This window comes from Microcebus murinus, chromosome 6 (genome assembly GCF_040939455.1).
Source record: "Microcebus murinus isolate Inina chromosome 6, M.murinus_Inina_mat1.0, whole genome shotgun sequence".
NCBI classification, from domain to species: domain Eukaryota; kingdom Metazoa; phylum Chordata; class Mammalia; order Primates; family Cheirogaleidae; genus Microcebus; species Microcebus murinus.
The window spans coordinates 41,679,647-41,701,183 of NC_134109.1; the positions used below are offsets into that span (position 1 = coordinate 41,679,647).

At 38.3% G+C, this 21,537-nt stretch overlaps 1 non-coding gene across 1 annotated transcript; it reads left to right on the top strand.

The window, feature by feature from the left end:
• The first annotated feature begins 1,864 nt into the window (after nt 1-1,864).
• LOC142871654 (U6 spliceosomal RNA) lies at nt 1,865-1,967 on the top strand. The gene has a single exon (XR_012919885.1). It is a non-coding gene; the product is annotated as a U6 spliceosomal RNA (small nuclear RNA).
• The last annotated feature ends 19,570 nt before the right edge of the window (nt 1,968-21,537 follow it).

A 21,537-nucleotide genomic window follows, 5' to 3' on the forward strand; every position in this document is an offset into this window, starting at 1 on the left:
CCCTGTCTTAGAGATGCCCAGGATCACATTGGAGCTGTGAATACTCATCAGCAATTCTATCCTACATTTTACACAGGAGAAAATCCAAAAGGGGAAATATTAAGAGAAGTGATTTTCCTTTCCTCAATGTTCCATCTCATAAAGTACTGAAATGTACAGATTTCTTGATGCTGTTCACGCACTGATAAACAATATAATAGTGGTTGAATCATTTTATTGAGTGATTCCTGAAATTTCTCACATCTCCACTGCATGGTAGGGCCCTGCAGAAATCATGCAAATGGCCTTAAAATGGAAAGAGTAATGGGAGGCTCATTTATATGTAACAGGATGTTTTATACACATTTAAGAAATGTTCATTTAAAAATGAACCCTGTGAGCAGACAGTTCTTAAGACCCATAAATATCTTCTTATCCTTGACACCCATAATATTAAATGAAAGAAAATGCTTTTTCTCTTTACCTCTTCTTGAAGAAAAAGTTAGTTTTTGAAAAAGTTGATAGACCATGACAGTGGGCAGAAAGGACACTCAAAAAAAAGTGGTCTGTGAGAATCAGTGTAACAGTAAACAGAAAATGGATAATTAAAAAGCATGATTAGTTTGGGTTGTCAGAGGGCTGGGTGGATGATATAAGTGCTAATATTAGAGGCAAGTGGCTAATTCCATCTGCCTCCAGAAAAAGGAAACCATGCTGTGGTTTGGTCATCAAAGAAGAAATTATTTTTAACAGTTGCATCATATCTCATTTTATAGTTTATTTTTAAAAAGCTCAAGCTTAAAACCTGTGAAGACAGGAATGAAAATCTCTGTAATGAATACGTATTCAAACAGAAACAGGAGGCTTCAATGACCACAGAGCCCCGTCTTCTCACAGTGGAGAGTTTTCCAGAAGTCTGGAGCAGGAGATGTGGCCGAGCTTCAACTGGACACAGGTGCAGCTGCTCTTCCGCAGGGCAAGAACAATGTCTGGAGTGAGCCAGCACTGGTTTGGCGTACCCCATGGTGACTGCCAGTCATTTTCAGGCTTTTGTCTATTCTTTGTGTACTGTTTGACTCAGCTTGAGCCAAAAGAATCAGCAGCTAAAGCCGGAGCCTACCTTTCTGCAGAGAGCACAGTGTTTGATGTTTCTGGACATTTATGCAACACGTAACCCCTACCCTGAGCTCCCGCTGCCTTACAAGCACTTCTACATGAAAATACAAGACTCTAAAATGGTACCTTCCACACACTATACTCCCATTTATGAGGCAAGCAGACAATGTTTTCTGACAGCTGGCTGTCCATCTGGTGTTTGATGTGTGGCAGAAAAGCACTGTGGGGTAATAAGGGAGATGGATGTTTCTCCGAGGTGACAACTCAGTGTTCCTGAGTCTAGACTCCCTTGGGCTTCCTGCCCTTCTGCCCTGCATGCTGCCTCTTTGCACAGTATCGTAAGCTTCCTCTTCTTATTGTAGCTCAGCTAAACTATCTCTATTCACCTGCCTGGCTTTTCATTTATTCACAGTTTCTTGTTCATGACAAACATTTCAACTACTTCGTTATGGTGGTATCAGCGTGAATGCATTGGTAAAGGCTTTTAACAGTTTAACAACATCCATTCTTTTTCAATTTTTTTTCTTGCTGAAATTCTTTATTTTTATTTGTTTGTGAATGTTCTCTAGGCTGCCTGTTCCAGAAAACTAGGAGAAATATTTATACTAGACACAAAGCTATAACCTTGCAAACTGTGTCATGCTGAAGATAATTGTTTTTTTAAAAAAACCGTGATTATCTTCAGTTTGCTATGTTTAAAGTTTAGAAATAGTTCAAATATCTGCAGATATATTTTTGTATTATGGATATCCAGTTTAAGAATTGTTTAGTGCCTACTTCTGCAGCACACATACTAAAATTGGAATGATACAGAGAAGATTAGCCTGGTCTCTGAGCAAGGATGACATGCAAATGAAGCGTTCCATTTTTTTTTTAAAGACTTGTTTGGACAGATATCTTTTGAGACAACTATATTTTTTAAAAATTGTACTTGATGTCTACACAAATGCTTTGTATTTTAAACAGATATATATACAACTGACAAAATATAAAGAACCATGAATTATTTAAATATCAGAATTTTCCAAATTATTGTATTATAGATAAAATTATTATTTTAAAAGCAACATAAACAGCAAACATACAAAAACCAATAGTGTACATTTTAAAACATAGAAAGTATTTTAAATTTTATTTTCAGTCCTAGTGTGTGCAATTAAAGTGAGTATCATTTAGAATTCATTACAGAGAAGCAACCAAAGGCTGTGAATTGAAAACAAAATCCACTAGGAAATAGGTAAGTATCTCAAAGAGAGTCCTGGGCTTCTCACTTACTTAGAGCACCTCTGAGATCAATGAGCACTTTGCTGCAAAGATGACACGAGCCATCTTTCTCCTTATCCGGTGTTATTTTCCCCATTTTTATTCCTCTTTGCATCCTACACCCATTTGCAGCAAGAGTGAGTTCATCATGGTTAGCTCTGAGCTGTGACCCGGCATCAATCTCAGGAACCCTTAGATTTACAGATGGGAGAAAGCAGCCCAGGGATGGCCAAACTCAGCCAGGCTTGCCTCTTACATTGCACAACCAAGTGTCACTGTGCTCTCCTGGTAGACAGAAGAAAACACTGGAGCTTTTTTTTTTGTTTTTTTTTTTGCTGGTTGTGAGGCCAAATTGGCTGGCCGTTGGGTATAACTAAAATGGAAATCCTTGCTGTAGATGCTATCACCACAGAAAAAATGACTGATAATATCAATGGATTCAAATAAATTAATTGAGGGATAATTCTTGGATGTTATAGACGTTGCCATTTTGTCTTGTTTAAAATGGAGAAGAAAATATCTTGTTTTTTAAAAAAGACAATTTTGGCTGCTCTGAAGGTAATGCGTTATCTCACTTGATTGCTCATAGTCAGTTACAGATTGAACTCCTCGTTCTACTACTTTCCCCTCTTCTCACTACTGCACTTGACTAGTCTAAAAAATAAATAAATAAATAAAAATAAAAACCACAATTTTATGAGGCTTATTGAGACATCTAATATTTGCAATGAAGTCGATTAAAAGATAAATCAAGGAAAGGTGTAAAGCAAAAAAGATGCTGAAAAAAATGTAACAATAAAATCTGTTCAAAAAAAGCATTATAATCAGGGATTTCAGTGCACACTATGTAATTACAATATGTAGGGTGTTTTTTCCCCCAAACAAACAAAAAAAAAAGATAGAAGCAAACAAAGAAAGAGAAAACCTGAGAGGAAAAAAATTTGTAAATACCTAAGCTTGGTTTTAGATTTTATGTTTCTTGATATAAAACATAGTGTCTTAATATGGCTTTCAATTTTTTCTGAAATGGCCATCCTATAGAAAATTTTGCTCAGTCGAACTACAGAAAGGTAGAGAGAAAGTGAACAGCAGCAGCAGGTCAAGAGAAGGAAGGTGTGACCAGAAGGGACAGGACACAAGGACAGCCCCTGTTTCACCCTCCCCAAGGCTGAAATGGGACTGTTTCGCCCTATTTTCCAGAGTAGACACATGCTACAGAGCATTAATGAGCTTTACAGTTTGCACTGACTTTTATGCGCTATGGAGAATGGGGTTACATAGCACAGATCACGGATTCTCTTCAACACCTGCCTGTGAATGCCTGTTTGCCACCTCTCTGTGCAGCCACCAGTCGTCAGGTACTAAAGCCCCTTCTTACATGGCCTCTCCAGTCATCCTCACTTTTTGATTTTCAGCAGTTTGATTATATTGAGACAGTTTCCTTTTGAATTTGTCTTGTTTAGTCCTGTTTATTGAGCTTCTTGAATCTGTAAATGTATATCTGTTTCCAAACTTGGGAACTCTTCAGCCATTACTTTTTCAAATATTTTTTCTGTACCCATCACTTTCACTTCTCCTGTAGCGACTACAGTTATGTGAGTGTTAGACCATTTGATTTTGCCCCTCTGGTCCCTGAAGCTCTATTCTGTTTTGTTTTTATTCTTTCTTCCAATTGGATAATTTATATTGGTCTATCTTCAAGTTTATTTGACTGTTTCCTCTGTGATCTCCATTCTGCTACTGAGTTCATCCAGCAATTTTTTTTATTTCAGTTTTTGTATTTTCAGTTCTACAATTTCCATTTGGTTCTGTTTCCCTGCTGAGAGCATCTATCCTTCCATTCATTTCAAGACTCTTTGCCTTTGTCTCATGGAGACTGGTTATAAAAGCTGCTTTAAAATCTTCGTATTATAATTCCAACATCTGGATAATCTTGGATTTGGCATTAATCGATTGTTTTTTCTCTTGATATTGATCAGATTTTTGAGGTTCTTTATATGTCAAGTAATTTTGGATTGTTTCCTGGACATTTAAAGTAATATGTTGTGAGTCTCTGGAGTCCTGTTAAGATCCTCCTGAGAGTGTTGATTTTTTGTTTCAGCAGGCAAAGGCCTGCATAGGTTTAAATTACAAACTCTGTCTTTAGGCAGTGGTTTCAACATCAGTTCAATTCTCGAACAATTTGCTGTGTGTGTGTGTGTGTGTGTGTGTGTGTGTGTGTGTGTGTGTGTATTCTTCCATGTACATCTTGGAGGTGAAACTGGAACTCGTGTCAAGTTCACTCACAAAATTAGGTTCATTCTCAAAGTCTCTTGGGATTTCCTCCACACTCTCCAGTTCCAGGGATGTCTTTTCCTGGTTCCTCTGGGGTCCTGTAAGAGTTCTAGCCTTCTGTGACAAAGGAGCTCTCAGTTCCATACAACTGGGCCCACCCTCAGGATGAAACAGTAAGGAAAAAAATGAGAGAAGAAAATAATGGGGACCACTCCATATATTAATACTTTCTACAACAGGAGCCTTTTTTCTTGCCAGGACGTGCAGACTCATGACTAGCCTCAGGTCAGAAAAGAGCAATTGTGAGCTGTCCAATAAGGAAGATTCTCAGGAGCTGGCGCACTGCACTTCTGCTTTCAACCCATCGGCCAGAACTTACCAGGCCATGGTGGGCTACAAAAGAGGCTGAGAAATGTGCTTTTTATTCTGGATGTGGATGTGCCTAGCTAAACTTTCTTCTACTGTGGAATAAGTGGAACATGCACAGTGGGAACAACAAGCAGTCACTGCCACATTCGTGTCCCAGAAGCCACCTGCAGACCTCCCTGTATGCCTTATTGGCCAATCCTGCAAAGGATGGTACCATTCTAATTAGCTTACATCAATCAGGACTCACCATCTGAGCTTGGAGTTGGGTCCGTCCTGAAGGACATGGCTTCCAGTAAAAGGGAAGACATCTGAGTGATGTCAGAATTCTTAAGAAGGAGGAAGGGATGGGGAAAAGGAGAAGGAGAAAAGAGTGTAGGAAAAGGAGGGCCTAGTAGGCCTCGGAAGGCACGGTCACCAGCACATTCCCTGTATGGAGTACAATAGCATCTGTGTCCCTGATTTCATTAGGGGTAATTGAAATGTTTATCTGTGATGGCTCCTGTTACAGTCCCAGCTCTCTCCACACTGTCCACATCAGTAGTGGATTAAGTGTGTATGTGTGGGAGGATGATCTCCCATTATGCATTCTCTCCTTCCACCTAAGAGCTCATTCGAATTAAGTTCTGAATATTGAAATTATTAATATTTGTATTCAGAACTATTGAATAGCTAAGTTTCCTAGGAAAAAAATATAACTGCTTCTTATCTATGGTTGACTAGGAAGAATCTTGAAGGGTATAGAATAGAAAAAACAAATTGGCATTTAGAATTTAGCATATTTTTGATTAGTCACATACGCTTTTTTTGGCCACATAAATGTTTTTGGGAGGAAGGAAGCCAGCATAAAGAAAAGGGGAGGGGGGGAATGGAGGAAAATGGCAATGAATGAGAGTAGGTGAAAGAGAAACAATAACAGGGCATGTGTGTGAAAGGAAGGGCAGGAGCTGTGTGCTTTTGTCACTGTTATGTTGCTATGGTAATGAAGCAAAATTGGGCTGATACTGCTTGTTCTATGGGTTTGCTTTGAATGAGGGGCCAAATATGTGCAAGCAGAATGACAAATTAACTCTTTAGTAAACCAAAGGGACAATCAGACTGTACTTCATCTAAAAATTCAATATAATCTTTGTAAGAATTCTCACATTCCATTGAAGTATTATCCAAAGAAGATTCTGAAGACTTATACAATCATTTTTGTGAATTGGCAGTGAATGAAAACTACACTGAAAGCACACATTCAGTGTAGAAAAATATTCAAATACATAAAAGAACAAAGAAGATGATAAAAAAGACACCTAATCCTATTAACTTTCAAATGCATAGCTCTTCAGTCTTTTTATTTATATGTTTATACCAGTTGAGATTGCACTTTATAATTGTATGTTATATGTTTAGGCTGGTTCCAGTTTTTCACTGTTATAAATAAGATTTCAAAGAAAAAATTTTACATACTCTTTGTTGTACCTTCATAAACCTAGAGCTGTTTTTGATATAACTATTATGATTACTAACGCTCACACATATGTGTAGCAAAGTCAATAACTATTTGTTGACTTATCAATTGGGGTTGCAATTCAAATATTACAGAAGGTGCCCTGCAGGGGTCGTGTTCAGGTATATGGCTGGAGAGGCTAGCAAGCCTTCTGCCAGAGTCTTACAAGGTGGCATTTACTTTTCTATGATGTTCAAACCTTAAAGTTTCCAGAACGTACATGCACCCATGTAGCCAAGATTTGGAGATGTCAACTCACATAACTAAACCTAGTAGAGATGGCTGAATTAATACAAATTTATTAATTGGCAATATGGAATATAACTGCCAGGAAGATAGTACATTTCTATCTGTACAACCAGTATATCCTCTTATATAATCAAACAACGACTACCAAAAAGGAAATCAGAAGGTTACTAACAGAATCAGATAGGATTTAAATGTGTTTGTAGCCTGTCATTCAGATAGGTCACTCTCTTTCCTGGACAGTTCATACAGTCTTTTTCTAGTCTTGGTACCATATAATCAACTATTTAAGTTTTTCCTTTCTAAACATACTTCCCAGATCACCTTAATTAAAAGTGTAAAGGTTTCTATCTGTGGGGGTTTAAGTCACATATTTATGGACAAAGTTTTTGTTTATTTCCTGAGATGGCACGTGGATATCAATAGTTTAACTCGGGATAACTGGATAACCTTATTTCTCTTTGTCACTATATTCATTAGTGGTCCCTGTTGGGTTGAGCATTTTGGCAGAGAGAATTAAAAGGTTACAGTCTATTTTATTAAAGTGTTTACAGAATAAAAATGTAAACGCTACAGATGTGACTTGAAAATATCATTTGCTTAATAAATATTTATTGAGCACTTACTGAAAAAATAAGCGGAATAACTCATCAAGTCTAAGATCTGTGAGATTTCTCTCATGGCTCAAAGAAACTGCCATTTTAAAATTGTGGTGACCTTCAATGGTATCTTCTGAATTTTCTAAGGGGAGAGAATTTGGGCTAGAAACTCAATCTTGGCTCACTTTAAAACACACATGGATTGGGACTATGTAGATGTAGTTGTGTGGAAGTCAGTGAAGCATAGTCTGAACTGGGGTTGTTTGGGAGGACATGTTAGGGACTGTGTGAATATCTTAAGGTCTGGGTCTAAGATGATTATGTAGTTTGGTCAAAGCCCATTCTCAGGCTGGTCAGTGCCTTCCACAAGTTTCTTGTGACTCTAGATGGTCCCACGATCAGACCAAATATGATTTCCCACGTGATCCAGACTGGACAAGGAAGAAAGTAAAGCTGGGAAGAGGCTGGTGCACTGGGAAAATGTGCATGGGTCTGCAAACTGGACTTCAGGGATGACGTTGAAGATTAGGTTAAGTGTAAGTATGAGTTTGGGAGTGGTGGAGACAGGTGTGAGATGACAGAAGGCTGTGTTTAGATCTGCAAGAATGGTGGAGGAGTTCCAGATTAAAAAAATTTCAGGATATGGTCATGAGAATGAGTTCTTACTCAGAAGATAATAGATGGTGGGTAGAGGTCTATATCTTTTACTCTAACTCTCCTTTATTCTCCAGAAGCCCTAAAGATACCTGCATCTGAATATTTCATTAATCCCTGGCCTACACAGAATTCTTCATCTGTCCCCCACAACCTGATCTCCATCCCACATTGCTGTCAGCAGCATTATCCATCCAATTTCAGAAATCTGGAAGTCAGTTGTCCTCAACATCTCCTTCTCACTCTCCCAAACACAGCCAATTCCTGAACCCTGCTCATTTTACTTTATAAACATTTCCAAATTTCTTCCCTCCCCTCTAATTCCACTGCTGTGGCCTTGGTATAGCTCTTTATCACAAACCCTATCACTGATGGTCTTCTTGTCTTAAAAACCTCCAGTCTACCCTGCACTGTCTCCACCCCCACCCTGTGATTTTGTTGTTGTTGTTGTTGTTGTTGTTGTTTTGAGACAGAGTCTCACTTTGTTGCCCAGGCTAGAGTGAGTGCCATGGCGTCAGCGTAGCTCACAGCAACCTCAAACTCCTGGGCTCAAGCACTCCTGCTGCCTCAGCCTCCCTAGTAGCTGGGACTACAGGCATGTGCCACCATGCCTGGCTAATTTTTTCTATATATATTAGTTGGCCAATTAATTTCTTTCTATTTATAGTAGAGACGGGGTCTCGCACTTGCTCAGGCTGGTTTCGAACTCCTGACCTCGAGCAATCCGCCCGCCTCAGCCTCCCAGAGTGCTAGGATTACAGGCGTGAGCCACCTCGGGCCCCCCACCCCCCCCCACCCCGTGTTGAATGAGCTTTTTCCTTCGACACTTTAGCCTCCACTCCTGTTCCCTCTGCAGTGGCTTCATTGGACACACTCTGCCCTCCATATTGTACAGTTTGCATTTGCTGGAATCTTCCCCACTCTCTCCCTGCCCCAAGCTTTAGTTGAAAGACTGCTCCGTTTTCCTGAAACACCCCTCCTTTCTTTTTTCTTCCTGGCTAATTCCTGTTTCATGCTTTAAGATCAGACTCGACGTTGCCTCCTCTCAGCATTCCCTGGTGGCAGCTTTCACCCTTACCTTCCGGGTTGAGATCCTCCAACCACGCTCCCACAGTTTGTGCTGGTGGAGGATTCTCTGCCCTATATTGTGAATGCAGATTTATTTGTCTTTCTTCCCCATTAAGCCACACGTTCTTTGAGGGAAGAAATTTGAGTCTTAGTCAAATTCGTATTTCCTTGCCTGGCTTGGAGACTGACACATAGTAGACTCTTAATAAACACCCGTTGAAGGATAAATAATTGAATGAGTGAATCCAGGGAAGATCCATCATTATAGTGCTTTGATTTTGTGAACCCCTTCCCTTCTTGGACAACGATGATTCTATGAAACACTGTTAAATCATGTCTTGTCAGAACACTAAATCCTCATTAAAATTTCTTTGCCATCAAAGACTGAGCTGGAAAAATAGTCCAGTGTCTTCATTTTCACAGATGAAGAAACTAAGGCACAGAGAGGTTGAATAACACACAGGGGTACACAGCTGGGCAGAGCTGGGATAGGATCCTGGGCTCCTGTGTCCTGACTCCATGCTTTGTCCAGCGACCATGCTGCCCTCCCCCCCCCCCTTGCCCCCAGCACCTGTAATTGTAAATTCTTTTGATCTTCTTTCTTTTGGGAATGCATTATGTGCCTCTAACCTCAGGAAATGAACACATCCACCTGCGGACAACTCCCAGTAGATGTTTAACATTTTTCCAGAAATGATTTTTGCTCTGTATTTCATGCATAGGGTTAAGGAGAGTGCTTTCCAAATTGGCTGCCCCTGGGCTTCAGAAATTCTGAGGGAGGAAAAGAAGGTCAGCTTCTTCTCTCACTTGGCTAGGAGAGTGAACATGGCCTCTGAGATAGGATCGACTTGCTTGGGTAATGTACTTCCCTGGTGGGTTTTTGTAAAAATCATTCACATGTAAGTCACAAAACTAAAGCATCTGGTGCTGGAGGTGGTGGGGTGGGTGTTCATAAAGTAAAATGCAAAGCTCAGAGCTGCTCTCATCTTTTTTTATAGTAATATGGACTTCATTTCAAGCCCAACCTGGTTTTGATGCATGCTTGCTTCTATTTCCCTCTTTCTTGTGTTCTGTGTATCTGCCCCCATCTGTTAAAATGATCCCTCCTGATTTTTTTCCCGGTTTATTTCTCTGATCATTGTACTTAATGCTTGTGGCATTTACACATGTTTAGCAAGTCAGCTTGACAGAGGTTTCCTTTAGTTACAGGACATAACCTAGTTTAGATATTTGATTTATTTGAATTGCTGGCTTCAAAACACTGTTGGGAATTTTTACATTAATTTTTAAAAGAGGGTGTTAGGTTTAGAGTAGGAACCTGAAAAATATCATAAAGCCTGTGAAACAAAAGTCACAGTAGTCCGAGGTTGTAAATCTAACTTTGACCACAGACAGCTGCAGCCATGCCAGCATTCCTATCCTCCCTAATAAGGATGAAGCTACCCCACCTCCCCTTTCTCTGCAGGTGTTACTCATTCCCCTTGGAAAACCCCTCTATAAAACCCAAGGCTTTCCCCTCCCTCGGGGTGGACGCTTTTTGGCCTCCACCCATCTACACCCAGATGCTCAAAATAAAACAGCATTTTGCTACACATGAGGCTTCGTGTGTCTCCCTCTTGGCTCCAGACCTAACAAGGGTATCTGTTGACTAGATGACCAGTCTGTTTGTCAAATTATTGCCTTTTATCATCTCTCAGAAGTTTTCATATTTCTTCTTGTAAGCAACTATTAATGATGTTTACTCCTCCAAAAAGTAACATAGAAAAAAGCCCTAAACCTGAACACTGGAGGGCAAACTGATAGTGAAGACCTTCCATTTTACTGAGGCTTAGAGGCAACTAGTTCCACTTTGAACCATAGATTGCATGCCATGTCTATATATGGTGTGTGTGTGTGTATATATTTGTATATAAATATATTAAGAATAGCCACCATGCATGTTTGTTGGGGCATCAGATCAAAGCACCCTCAGAAACATATTCTCAGTACTAAAGACAGAAACAATTTTGAGCACTGTGGGGAAATTTCAAGGAAGTTTAATCAAGATCATTGCATGACCTCTCTTTTTTACCTCAGGTATGTATCACAGAATTTTTGCTTTCTAAAATAAAAAGACACACCAAATATTTACCAGTAAAACCTTCTGAATCAATTTTATGATCATTTACAGTCTAGGAACAATAAAAATTCTAGAGGATGAACCTGAAGTTTGCGATTACACAATACAAAAGAAATGATTCTGAGACTGATCATGCACTTAAATTTCATGGTGGCTCCCCCTGCCAGGTGGAGGTCTGAGCACCTCACAGGTTCCATTCCCTGAGCCCATCCGTCCCTGCAGCCTCAAGCTTCCGGTAGGGGGTGCTGTTGTCTAGTGCAAGGCCTATTGTTCAGATCATTTCTAATCTTCGCCCTTTCCCAAGATTTAATCTGTTTAAATTGATATTGGTTATTTGCTCTTAAGTTTACCATGAATTTAATCTTATGTTACTGTTTAATACATTAAAGTGCCATTTTGGTTGCTGCCACTGCACCGGTTAGCATTAATTTCCCCAAGAATGTTTTCTGAATATCAGTGTGCTTGTATAGGAAAATGAATGATAATTTTATTATTTTAAAAACAATGAAATATCTGATTACTTTGCAAAAATGCATGAAGTGAATTTTGATGAGGTACATTTGGGAATCAAACTAAGATTTTTGGAGGGCTTGAATATATAAGCTTTGCCTTTTAAGTTTTATTTTTCTGCTGGTGAAGATGTGTTATATTTGCATTTTTGAGCCTGAATAATTTTAATTCCATTTTTATTGTACAAACCCAAGAGGAACATTTGCTTTGTTTTCACTGATTAGTTATACAATTATTCTTTTCAGATACTACATGAACCATGAACCATAATATTATATTTCTTGTTAATACATTTTGGCAAAGTATTTACATGACAACACAATACATAAATGTAATGACTTTCTCAAATGAGTACATTGTTGCTATGAAGCAATCACTTTTATTTTAATACAAGTAAAATTCATTAGATTTTTCTCAATTAGCAAAGCGACTTTTCCAAATGAACTAGTGAAGGAAAAACATTGCCTGTTTTATCCTGGCCCAGCTGATTTGCTTTCTATTACCAGATGCCTATTTGGGAAGGAGAGGAAAAAAGAGAAGTGTTTAATTTTAATAAACTTGACGCAATGCTGACTCCTAGGGGATTAGGTATGGTTCTGATACACTTAGTTTCTTTTCAGTTAGTTTCAAAGTAAAAGGTAAATTTGAAAGCAAAAGCTTTGAAGCAAAGATACTACCTTCAAGACTCTCTCATGTTGAAAAGTAGAACTTGGAGACCCAAATGAACAAATCCTTTGAATTGCAAACTTAATTTAAACAAAAGAATAGTTTATTTTTTCCCTTTTCACTAAAATGCTTAAATCCTGTCATAAGTCTAATAACCAGATTAAGTCATTTGACACAGACAGTTGAGTTGAGCCCTGTATCTGTAAGTGCAAATGTAGCTTTTGGGGGAAAAATACAATTAACTTTGAATTCACATTTATATAGTATAGCTTTCAGATTAACTTAACTGCTTTTTTATGGAGTAATTTTTTAGTTCTAGTGTTGGATGTTCATTTTATATGTAAAGACTTTTTTTCTAAGTAAAAAAAATGACACTAGCTATGTACACACTGACTCAGAGTATGGGTTTTGTTGAATCAGTTAGATACTCTTAATTAAAAATGCAAAGAATAAGAATATTAATTATTCTATATATTTATAGGGCTCCTGCTCTTACTATACTTAGTATCACTGAATCTAATCCTTGGAATACCTATTTAGCATTCTTCAGATAGATTATAAAATGTTAGTTAAATAATTATTCTAAGACTGTAAGGGTAAGGCTGAAAATTCCAAATTCTAGTAATGTCTTTCTAGGGTAAGGGACAACTACTACAGTCTGTCTTGTAGGAAGCTAGTTTAAAGTGTTAACCCTTTGCACTCACTTGCTTTTTTCTCATTATCCACTCGACATCCACACTCGACATCCAAGTGCAAAGGGTTACAATATAATAAACTATAAATTAATCATGAGGAAAGTTATCAGTATCTGTCTCTTTTTCTCATATTCCAAGTAGCTCTCAACTTGGTGGAGGGTGGTGTAGAGCCTTAAAAAAAATTACAATAATAAAGAAGGGGCATGTGATATTCTCCAGTAAAGGGAACCAGGCTCTTTGGAAAAATGACTGATTATAGGGCTGATGCGGGGAATATACAAGATGAGTCTAGGGCATCTTTTAGTGCCAGAGAGTAAAGAAGTGCTCAAAACACAAAAACAAACCAAAAGAGAGAGAGAGAGAGAGAGGTGTCAAAGGGACATAAGAGCCAAACTAAAAGCTGCCAGTGCACAAACCTGGAATGATTTGGGCAACCAAATAAATAAGGTATTTTTAAATTATAACCCAAAATATAAAATAAATATTCATAAGTCCATGATTGAATGAATAGGGGAGAAAAGATAAATCTTCCATATGGAAGAATTCCAAAGTATTTATGTAGGTACTCACCACTGCTCCTCAAGGAGGTGGAGCTTAACTCTCCACCCCTTGAATTTTTGCTCCGCTTAGTGACATGCTCTTGAAAAGTAGAACATGGGAAGAGGAAATAAGTAACTCTACAGTGGAGAAACGCTGCCAACACTATGTGGGCAAAGTGATCAGAGTTATCATCAACAGTGAAAAATCATGTTGATAGCATGTGGAGAGAATAATATTTGATCTTCCTGATCTTCCTCCCAAATATAACCCCAGTCTAACCAGGATAAAAAAAAAATCAGACAAATCCAAATTGAGGTACATTCTATAAAATACCTGACAAGCATTCTTCAGAATGATCAAAGTCACCAAAAACAAGGAGAACCTGAGAACCTGTGTCATACACAGAGGAGGGTAAGGAAACATGATGATTAAATATGTAACGTGATATCTTGGAGTAGGAAAAAACTAGTGAAACTGAAAAAACAGTGGATTTTAGTAATGTACCAATATGTTGGTTCTCTAGTTGGGACAAAAGAACCAGCAGAAACTAGGTGAAGAGTATAAGGAAACTGTAATATTTTTGCAATTTTTCTGTAATTCTATTCTAAATTTTAAAAGTTTATTTAAAAAGGAAAGAATATTTAAGATTTCATTTCTGTTTCATAGGTCAAGATAGGCTTGGAGGGACTTGGAGATGGGGAATAGCAAATGTGTCACAAGAACTAATTTTCGGCCGGGCACAGTGGCTCACGCCTGTAATAGCACTCTGGGAGGCCGAGGCAGGCAGATTGCTCGAGGTCAGGAGTTCGAAACCAGCCTGAGCAAGGGCAAGACCCCGTCTCTACTATAAATAGAAAGAAATTAATTGGCCAACTAATATATATACAAAAAATTAGCCGGGCATGGTGGCGCATGCCTGTAGTCCCAGCTACTAGGGAGGCTGAGGCAGGAGGATTGCTTGAGCCCAGGAGTTTGAGGTTGTTGTGAGCTAGGCTGACGCCATGGCACTCACTCTAGCCTGGGCAACAAAGCAAGACTCTGTCTCAAAAAAAAAAAAAAAAAAAAAGGAAAGTCTAGTAAGTATACCACTCTAGCCTAGGCAACAAAGTGAGACTCTGTCTCAACAACAAAAAAAAGAACTAATTTTCTCTAAAAGCACAAATGATTTGTGAAAAATGGTTCTCTACCACACTCACACCTAAAGCTTTCACCCTTCTGGATATTAGAGATCATAATGTAAATTGGGTTTGAAGAAGTCCATGTTTTGCCTTAAGCTAGTGGTTAATGTGATGGATGTACCTGACCATATGAAGCATAGACTGAAACTGTGATTCTTACATAACCTGGACTGGCATCTTTAATAATTATTGTCCTGGGGACTTCCTTTGCTTCTCTAATGTGAAAGATTTTCAATCTATTGAATTCTAAGTTTTTTCCTAATTGGGTTTCTCTATTTGTGTGTGTGTGTGTGTGTGTGTATGTGTGTGTGAAGGAACTCCTCTAGTAGTTTCATTAAAAAGAATACATAGGAGAAGCAAATATTTTGGGGAACTTGACTCTCTAAAGGTCTCCCTTAAGTGACATTTTGACTGGGCCTTGAATTCTAGGATGTAAATTATTTTCCCTGAGAATTTTGTAGCATTACTCCACTTTCTTCTAGTTTCTTGTATTCTCTTAGGAAGTCTTATATAATTCTGAATCTTGATTGTTTATGTCTGTTTTTACCTTTAAAAACTTTGTGGATCTTTTCATTGTCCTCAGAGTTCTGAAATCTCAAAATTATGAGCCTGTTATAAGGCTATTTTAATTTGTTGAACTGAACCCATATGGGGCCCTTTCAATATGGGGAGTTCTTCATTCAATTTTGGAAAAATCTTATGGATTTTTTGTTGGTGATTTCTACCCCTCCATTTTCCCTGTCATCCCATTATTCAGATGTTGGATCTCCTGTATTTCTAACTCATAAATAAATACTCTTATATTTTCTATTTGTCTTTCAATCTAATTTTGGTTGAGCTTCTCAATTTCTCTTCTAATTCAATTACTATATTTTTCTATTTCTGTTACCATACTTTTAATTTCCAATAATTCTTTTCATATATTTTTTGAATGTCCATTTTTAATAGTATCTCCTGTTTTGTGGATACAGTATCTCCTCTTATTTATCTGATGATTATGATGATAGTTTTTAATGTTTCTGTCTCCCCTTATAGTCTTTATTTCCTCCAATTTGCAACTTATTTATTTTTCTTTATTTTAGTTTTGTCTGTATTTTTTATGTCAGCGCTTTTCCTCTGATTTCTAGGAATTCTTACCTGCTGATCATGATTAAGAGTGGATCACCTAAAAACTGAGTGAAAAGTCTATGCTTAGCATGGGAGGTTTGATTATGTGTCTCGCTATAGACTGTTGGATGGGTCTGCTTATGGGAATTCCTATCCCCCATCATTATTTCTAGATTTTTTCTCTTGGTTACATCAGATGTCCAAAGAAGAAACTTTATCACTCCTGGGTAGTATAAACCTCACTGTCTGCTTTGTGGGAGACAAATGGAGGAAGAGTGCTGGTGGTGGTTTCAACATTTAACAGGTATGCATACTTAACTTAATCCTTCTTTTCAGCACAGTGTCCATATCATTAACTTCATACATCTCCCTTCCTCCCCTAACTCCAATTACACCCTCAACAGACTTTTCACTGTTTCTCCTGTTTTAAGCTTCATCTTCATAGACATTTTCACAAATATCTGGAGCCATCAATCCCCAAAGCTTTAAAAGATTCAGTTCTGAAAATCATGCTTTGTTTGTTTTGCTTTTTTTTCCCCACCATCACCTCAGGATTCAGCTTTCTCTGATTTACTAGATATCAGCTGCCCTGCTTTCTAGTTTCCAACAGTTTGTTGCTATTATCTCCCTCCCATTGTCTTTGCCCTTGAACCTTTATGCCTCTTTAAAAAAAAACAAAAAACTTTTTCTGTTGTTTTTGTGTATTTTGATAAGTGTGTCAGAAGACGTGTTTATTTAACCTGTCATTTTTAGATGGAAGTCTTTATTGTGTATCTACCATGACCTGGATTGTGGTGGGAACAATGGAGAACATAAGAATGTTTTATAGGGTCATTCAATTGAATCACTGTCAGGTCTCAGTTTTAACCTAAAATCTAGAATTGGCCTTAGGAAGGACTGAGTAATTCAAGATGCTAACTTTCCCACAATTGAGCATTGAGTGAAACAAAGATGCAAAGAGCACGGCAGCACGGTGGTTTGCACCTGTAATCCCAGCACTCTGGGAGGCCAAGGCAGGAGGATAGCTTGAGGTCAGGAGTTGGAGACCACCCTGAGCCAGAATGAGACCCTGTCTCTACTAAAAATAGAAAAATTAGCCAGTGTGATGGCATGTGCCTATAGTCCCAGCTACTTCAAGGCAGGAGGATGGCTTGAATCCAGGAGTTTGACATTGCAGCAAGCTATGATGACACCACTGTACTCTAGCCAGGATGACAGGGACTCTCAAAAATAAATAAATAAATATGGAAAGAAAGTTGATTGATATAATAATTGTGCCAGTTAGAATGAGTAAGGGGACCTTCCTCTAAGTACTTTATGTATTCAGATTTGTATATGCTGTAATAATTATTTTCTTTCACTATTAGTCCAAAGAAAATTAATGAAGATAAAAAAACCTTTTTTTTCCTGAGCATGCTTAAGATAGACTTGGGAAAATAACTCTTCTTTGAAGGTGTTTTAAAGTCCCCAGGATTCAAATACAGTAAACTGCATGTCACACAGTTAAATCTCCATAAGAGCCACATAGGGTACATGGGTATAAAGAAAGAGAAACAATAGAGAATGAAACCTAGTATGTGACAAAAGGCCCTTGACCTTAGAGTTGGAGGGACCATAGAAAGCAGTAGGAATTGTGGAGAGCTGGAAAGAGAATGCTCTGAGTTGTTTTGTTTTTTATTTGAGACAGAGTCTCACTTTGTTGCCTAGGCTGGCATGCCATGGCATCAGCCTAGCTCACAGCAACCTCAAACCCCTGGGCTCAAGTGATCCTCCTGCCTCAGCCTCCCAAGTAGCTGGGACGACAGGCATGTGCCCGGCTAATTTTTTCTATGTATTTTTAGTTGTCCAGCTAATTTATTTCTATTTTTAGTAGAGACGGGGTCTCAGTCTTGGTCAGGCTGGTCTTGAACTCCTGAGCTCAAACAATCTGCCCCCTTCAGCCTCCCAGAGTGTTAGGATTACAGGCATGAGCCACCACGCCCGGCCAGGAATGCCCTGTTTAAAGTGGGTTCTTGCTATTGAACTTCAGCCTGTTGTTGCCTTGTGGAAATAAGCAATCCAAGTTGCCAAGGGAAACCAAAAATCTGTATTTTAATATGAAATTATAAAATGAAATATTAAAATATTGATGTGAAATAGCACAATTTAGAAATTTTAAACATTGACAAGGAGTTAGATTTTTTTTTCTAAAAAAAAAGTACTGTACAGGCCAAGGAAAACATATTTGTGAACCAGATTGAGTTGCAAGTCTCCAGTTTACAACGTATGCCATAGTCTTCTGTTTGCCTTGGGTTAATTTTTCAATTATATAGTCATCCATAATTGTCCTGGCAAATGTAGCTCCAAAGGTTGATATTCATCTCTGAGAAATATTAAGCTTAGTAAGATACAAAAAAAAAGGAGATTTGGATCTACTAACAGATGGGCCTAGAAATCCTATGTGCTCTTTGCCATAGAGCTAAACTATTTTTTCATATAGAGTTGATTCAATTCCTTAAAACCAACCTGTTTTTCCAAGTTCCTTCAAATCAGGATCTGTAATACTATCTAGTTGATCTGATCTGTAATACTATCTAGCTATATAAATGAATGAAGAAGCTCTTTGTCCATTGCTCTTCCTTTGTCCACAGGAAGAGACTGCCAAGATAACATAGCTAGGTGAAGAAACCATGGTGAGGAGCAATATGTCTAATATGCTAATTTTTTGCATGTTAAAATAGAGGAAAATAGAGACATATTTGTATATTTGCTTGTATATGCATAAAGAAAATCTATAAGGTTACGTTAAAAATTAGAACAACCTATGGGATAGTAATCAGGCAGATGGGGAAAATCTGGAGAGAAAGATTTCACTATATATATTTTTCTCAAGTTATGATATTACTTTCTTGAAAAATTAAATTAAAAATTATTTTATTTTAATCAAAAATCTATATCAAAATAACTTAAATTTGAAAAGGGTTTTGTATTGGCTTAAGTACCTAAAGAGTCCAGGGGTAGGACTAGCTCAATAAGGTATGGCTGGATAAATTAGGACTTTCTCATTTTTGTTCTCTGTTCCTCTCTAACTCTCAACTATCAGCTGTAAGGTGTTGGCTGCATTCTCTCTTGCAGCAGATGGCTGCCCCCCAAAGTTCTGGAAAAAAATGGCTATAAGATTCATGAGTCACAGGCTTACATTATTCTTATAGCTTGCCAAAGAAGAAGAGAAAACATCTTTTCTTCTCTGGTGGTGAAGTCCCAAGAACTCTGGATCATCTTGGATCATATACCCATCCTTGATCCCTGAATCAATCACTGGGGTCAATAGTAGCTCTGATTGGCTAGACCTAGGTGACATGGGGATATTGAGGTTGTGCTCACTTGTACCATATAAGAAGGGGATGGATATTACATCAAGCTAGGGGTGATGGGTAATGAATCTATTACAGAGCCAAATGTTCTCAAAACTAGAACGAACCTCCTAAATCTCTGTGGGTCAGACCTTTATATATAGACCTGCTGCAGAACTCAGTGAATTGCAAGATGCTGGGGAGATGGAAAATACTATCCAAAAGTATGCCCTCCGTATGTAAGCTGGGAAGTTGAAACTAGAAGATGACATGTTTTTCTAAGACCCTATCTGATTAAAGTTGATATTTTACAAACCAGTAAACACATTAAGCCCCTTCCCCACACAGACTATTTTGTCCAGATAGAAATCGTTTTAGAGCCTCTGAGACAAAAGAAAGTGTTTGCCAAAAGAAAGATCAATACAGGAAGCTCTGATTTCAGAAATACTGAATTAATCTCCCCAAATTTGACAGATTTTTAGAAAATATGAAACTCGGCTAAGTTCATTATAAAGTTGTCTAATCTGGTGATTGAAGACAAATGTATGAGTTTCTAGTTAGTGAATTAGCTGGCTGATGTGTGATGTAGCTTTTTCAGGACCTGGAGAGAACCCATTTGCTTCAAGAGAGAATGCAGGTACATTCAAAAATGGCCACACCCTATGCATTGTGAGAGGAAGCAGGTGAATCAAGCCGCTCGAATCCCTTGAAATATCAGCTTCCCCATCTGGTAAATCAAGATGAAAGTTTTGTTTTGCAAAATTTGGGGGAGTTGTGTTAATGTCTGCTATAGACTAAATGTTTCTATCCCCTTCCACCAAATTGATACATTGAAATCCTAACCTCCAATGTGAGGGTGTTGGGAGTTGGGGCCTTTAAGTAGTGGTTAGGTAATAAGAGCAGAGCCCTCAGGATGGGGATTAGTGCCCTTATAAAAGGGACTCCAGAGAGCTCCTTTCCCCTTCTGCCATGTGATATTACAGTGAAAAGATGGCTGTCTATGAACCAGGAAGCGGGCCCTCACCAGACACTGAATCTCCTGACACCTTGATTTTGGACTTCCTAGCCTCCAGAACTGTGATAAATAAATTTGTGTTATTTATAAGCTACTCAGTCTATAGTATTCTGTTATAGCAGCTCAAACAGACTAAGACAGTATCCTACTGCTGTTGTAACAAATTTACAGTGACTTGGAACAACACAAATTTATTATCTACAGTTCTGGAGGACAGAAGTCCAAAATGTGTTGGCAGAGCTATGTTCTTTTTGGAGTCTCTAGTGAGAGAATTCATTTCTTTGCCCTTTCTAGCTTCTACAGGCTGCCTGCATTCCTTGGTTCATGGCCATATCACCCTGACTTCTACTTCCATGGTCTTATCTTCTTTTTGTTTCTTTCTTTTATTCTGGGAGCTGGTATCTTGCTATGTTGTCCAGGGTAGGCTCCAACTCCTGGCTCAAGCCATCCTCTCTTCTCAGCCTCTCAAGTAATTGGGGCTACAGGAATGTGCCACCATACCCCCAGATTCATATCTTTTTTGACTCTGACCCTCCTACCTCTCTCTCATAATGACCCTTGTGATTTCATTGGCTCACTCAGATAACACAAGATAATCTTTCTATAACAAGACCCTTAACTTAATAACATCTGCAAGGTCTGTTTTGCCATGCAAGGTAACATATTGACAGGTTTTGGCAATTAGGACCTGGACATCTTTGGGAGGCCATTATTCTGCCTACCACAGGGCACACAATGAAGTAAAATTTGTGAAGGTTATTAGCACTGTTCTTGCCACATAACAGATACTTAATCAATGCCAATTTGTTTTTAACAATTCAGTTTTAACAATTCAGATGTTTGATCATGCATCCTGTCCAGCATTAAATTTTTAGATATTCAGTATCCTGGTAGGGGCAGAATACATAATAGCATATTTGCGTGGATACCAACCTAATATTTTACACTTATGAGCTCTCTGTACTTACCTTAGAAGAGATTTTCTGTCCAAAAGTAAAGGGCAGTCCTTGGATGTAACTATTTTAAGCAGCAAAATCATCAACATGCAAGTTCTTTTCAGTTACTCTTTAATGAAGACCATATGCGACACGTGGATTGTGGAGAATTTTCAGAGAGTAATCAATGTCCTAAAGAATGTTACATATTGTAGATAGTATTAATAGTATAAGGGTTATTTCATCAAGGTATCAAATCTGGAGCTCAAGATTTGGCAATATGGGTATTTGCATCGTAGCACATCTTCCCATTGTGTTTGGGTTAACAGGTTCTGAGGACATCCCAGGGTCCTTCTGTTGGGGAGGATCCTGCTGATCCA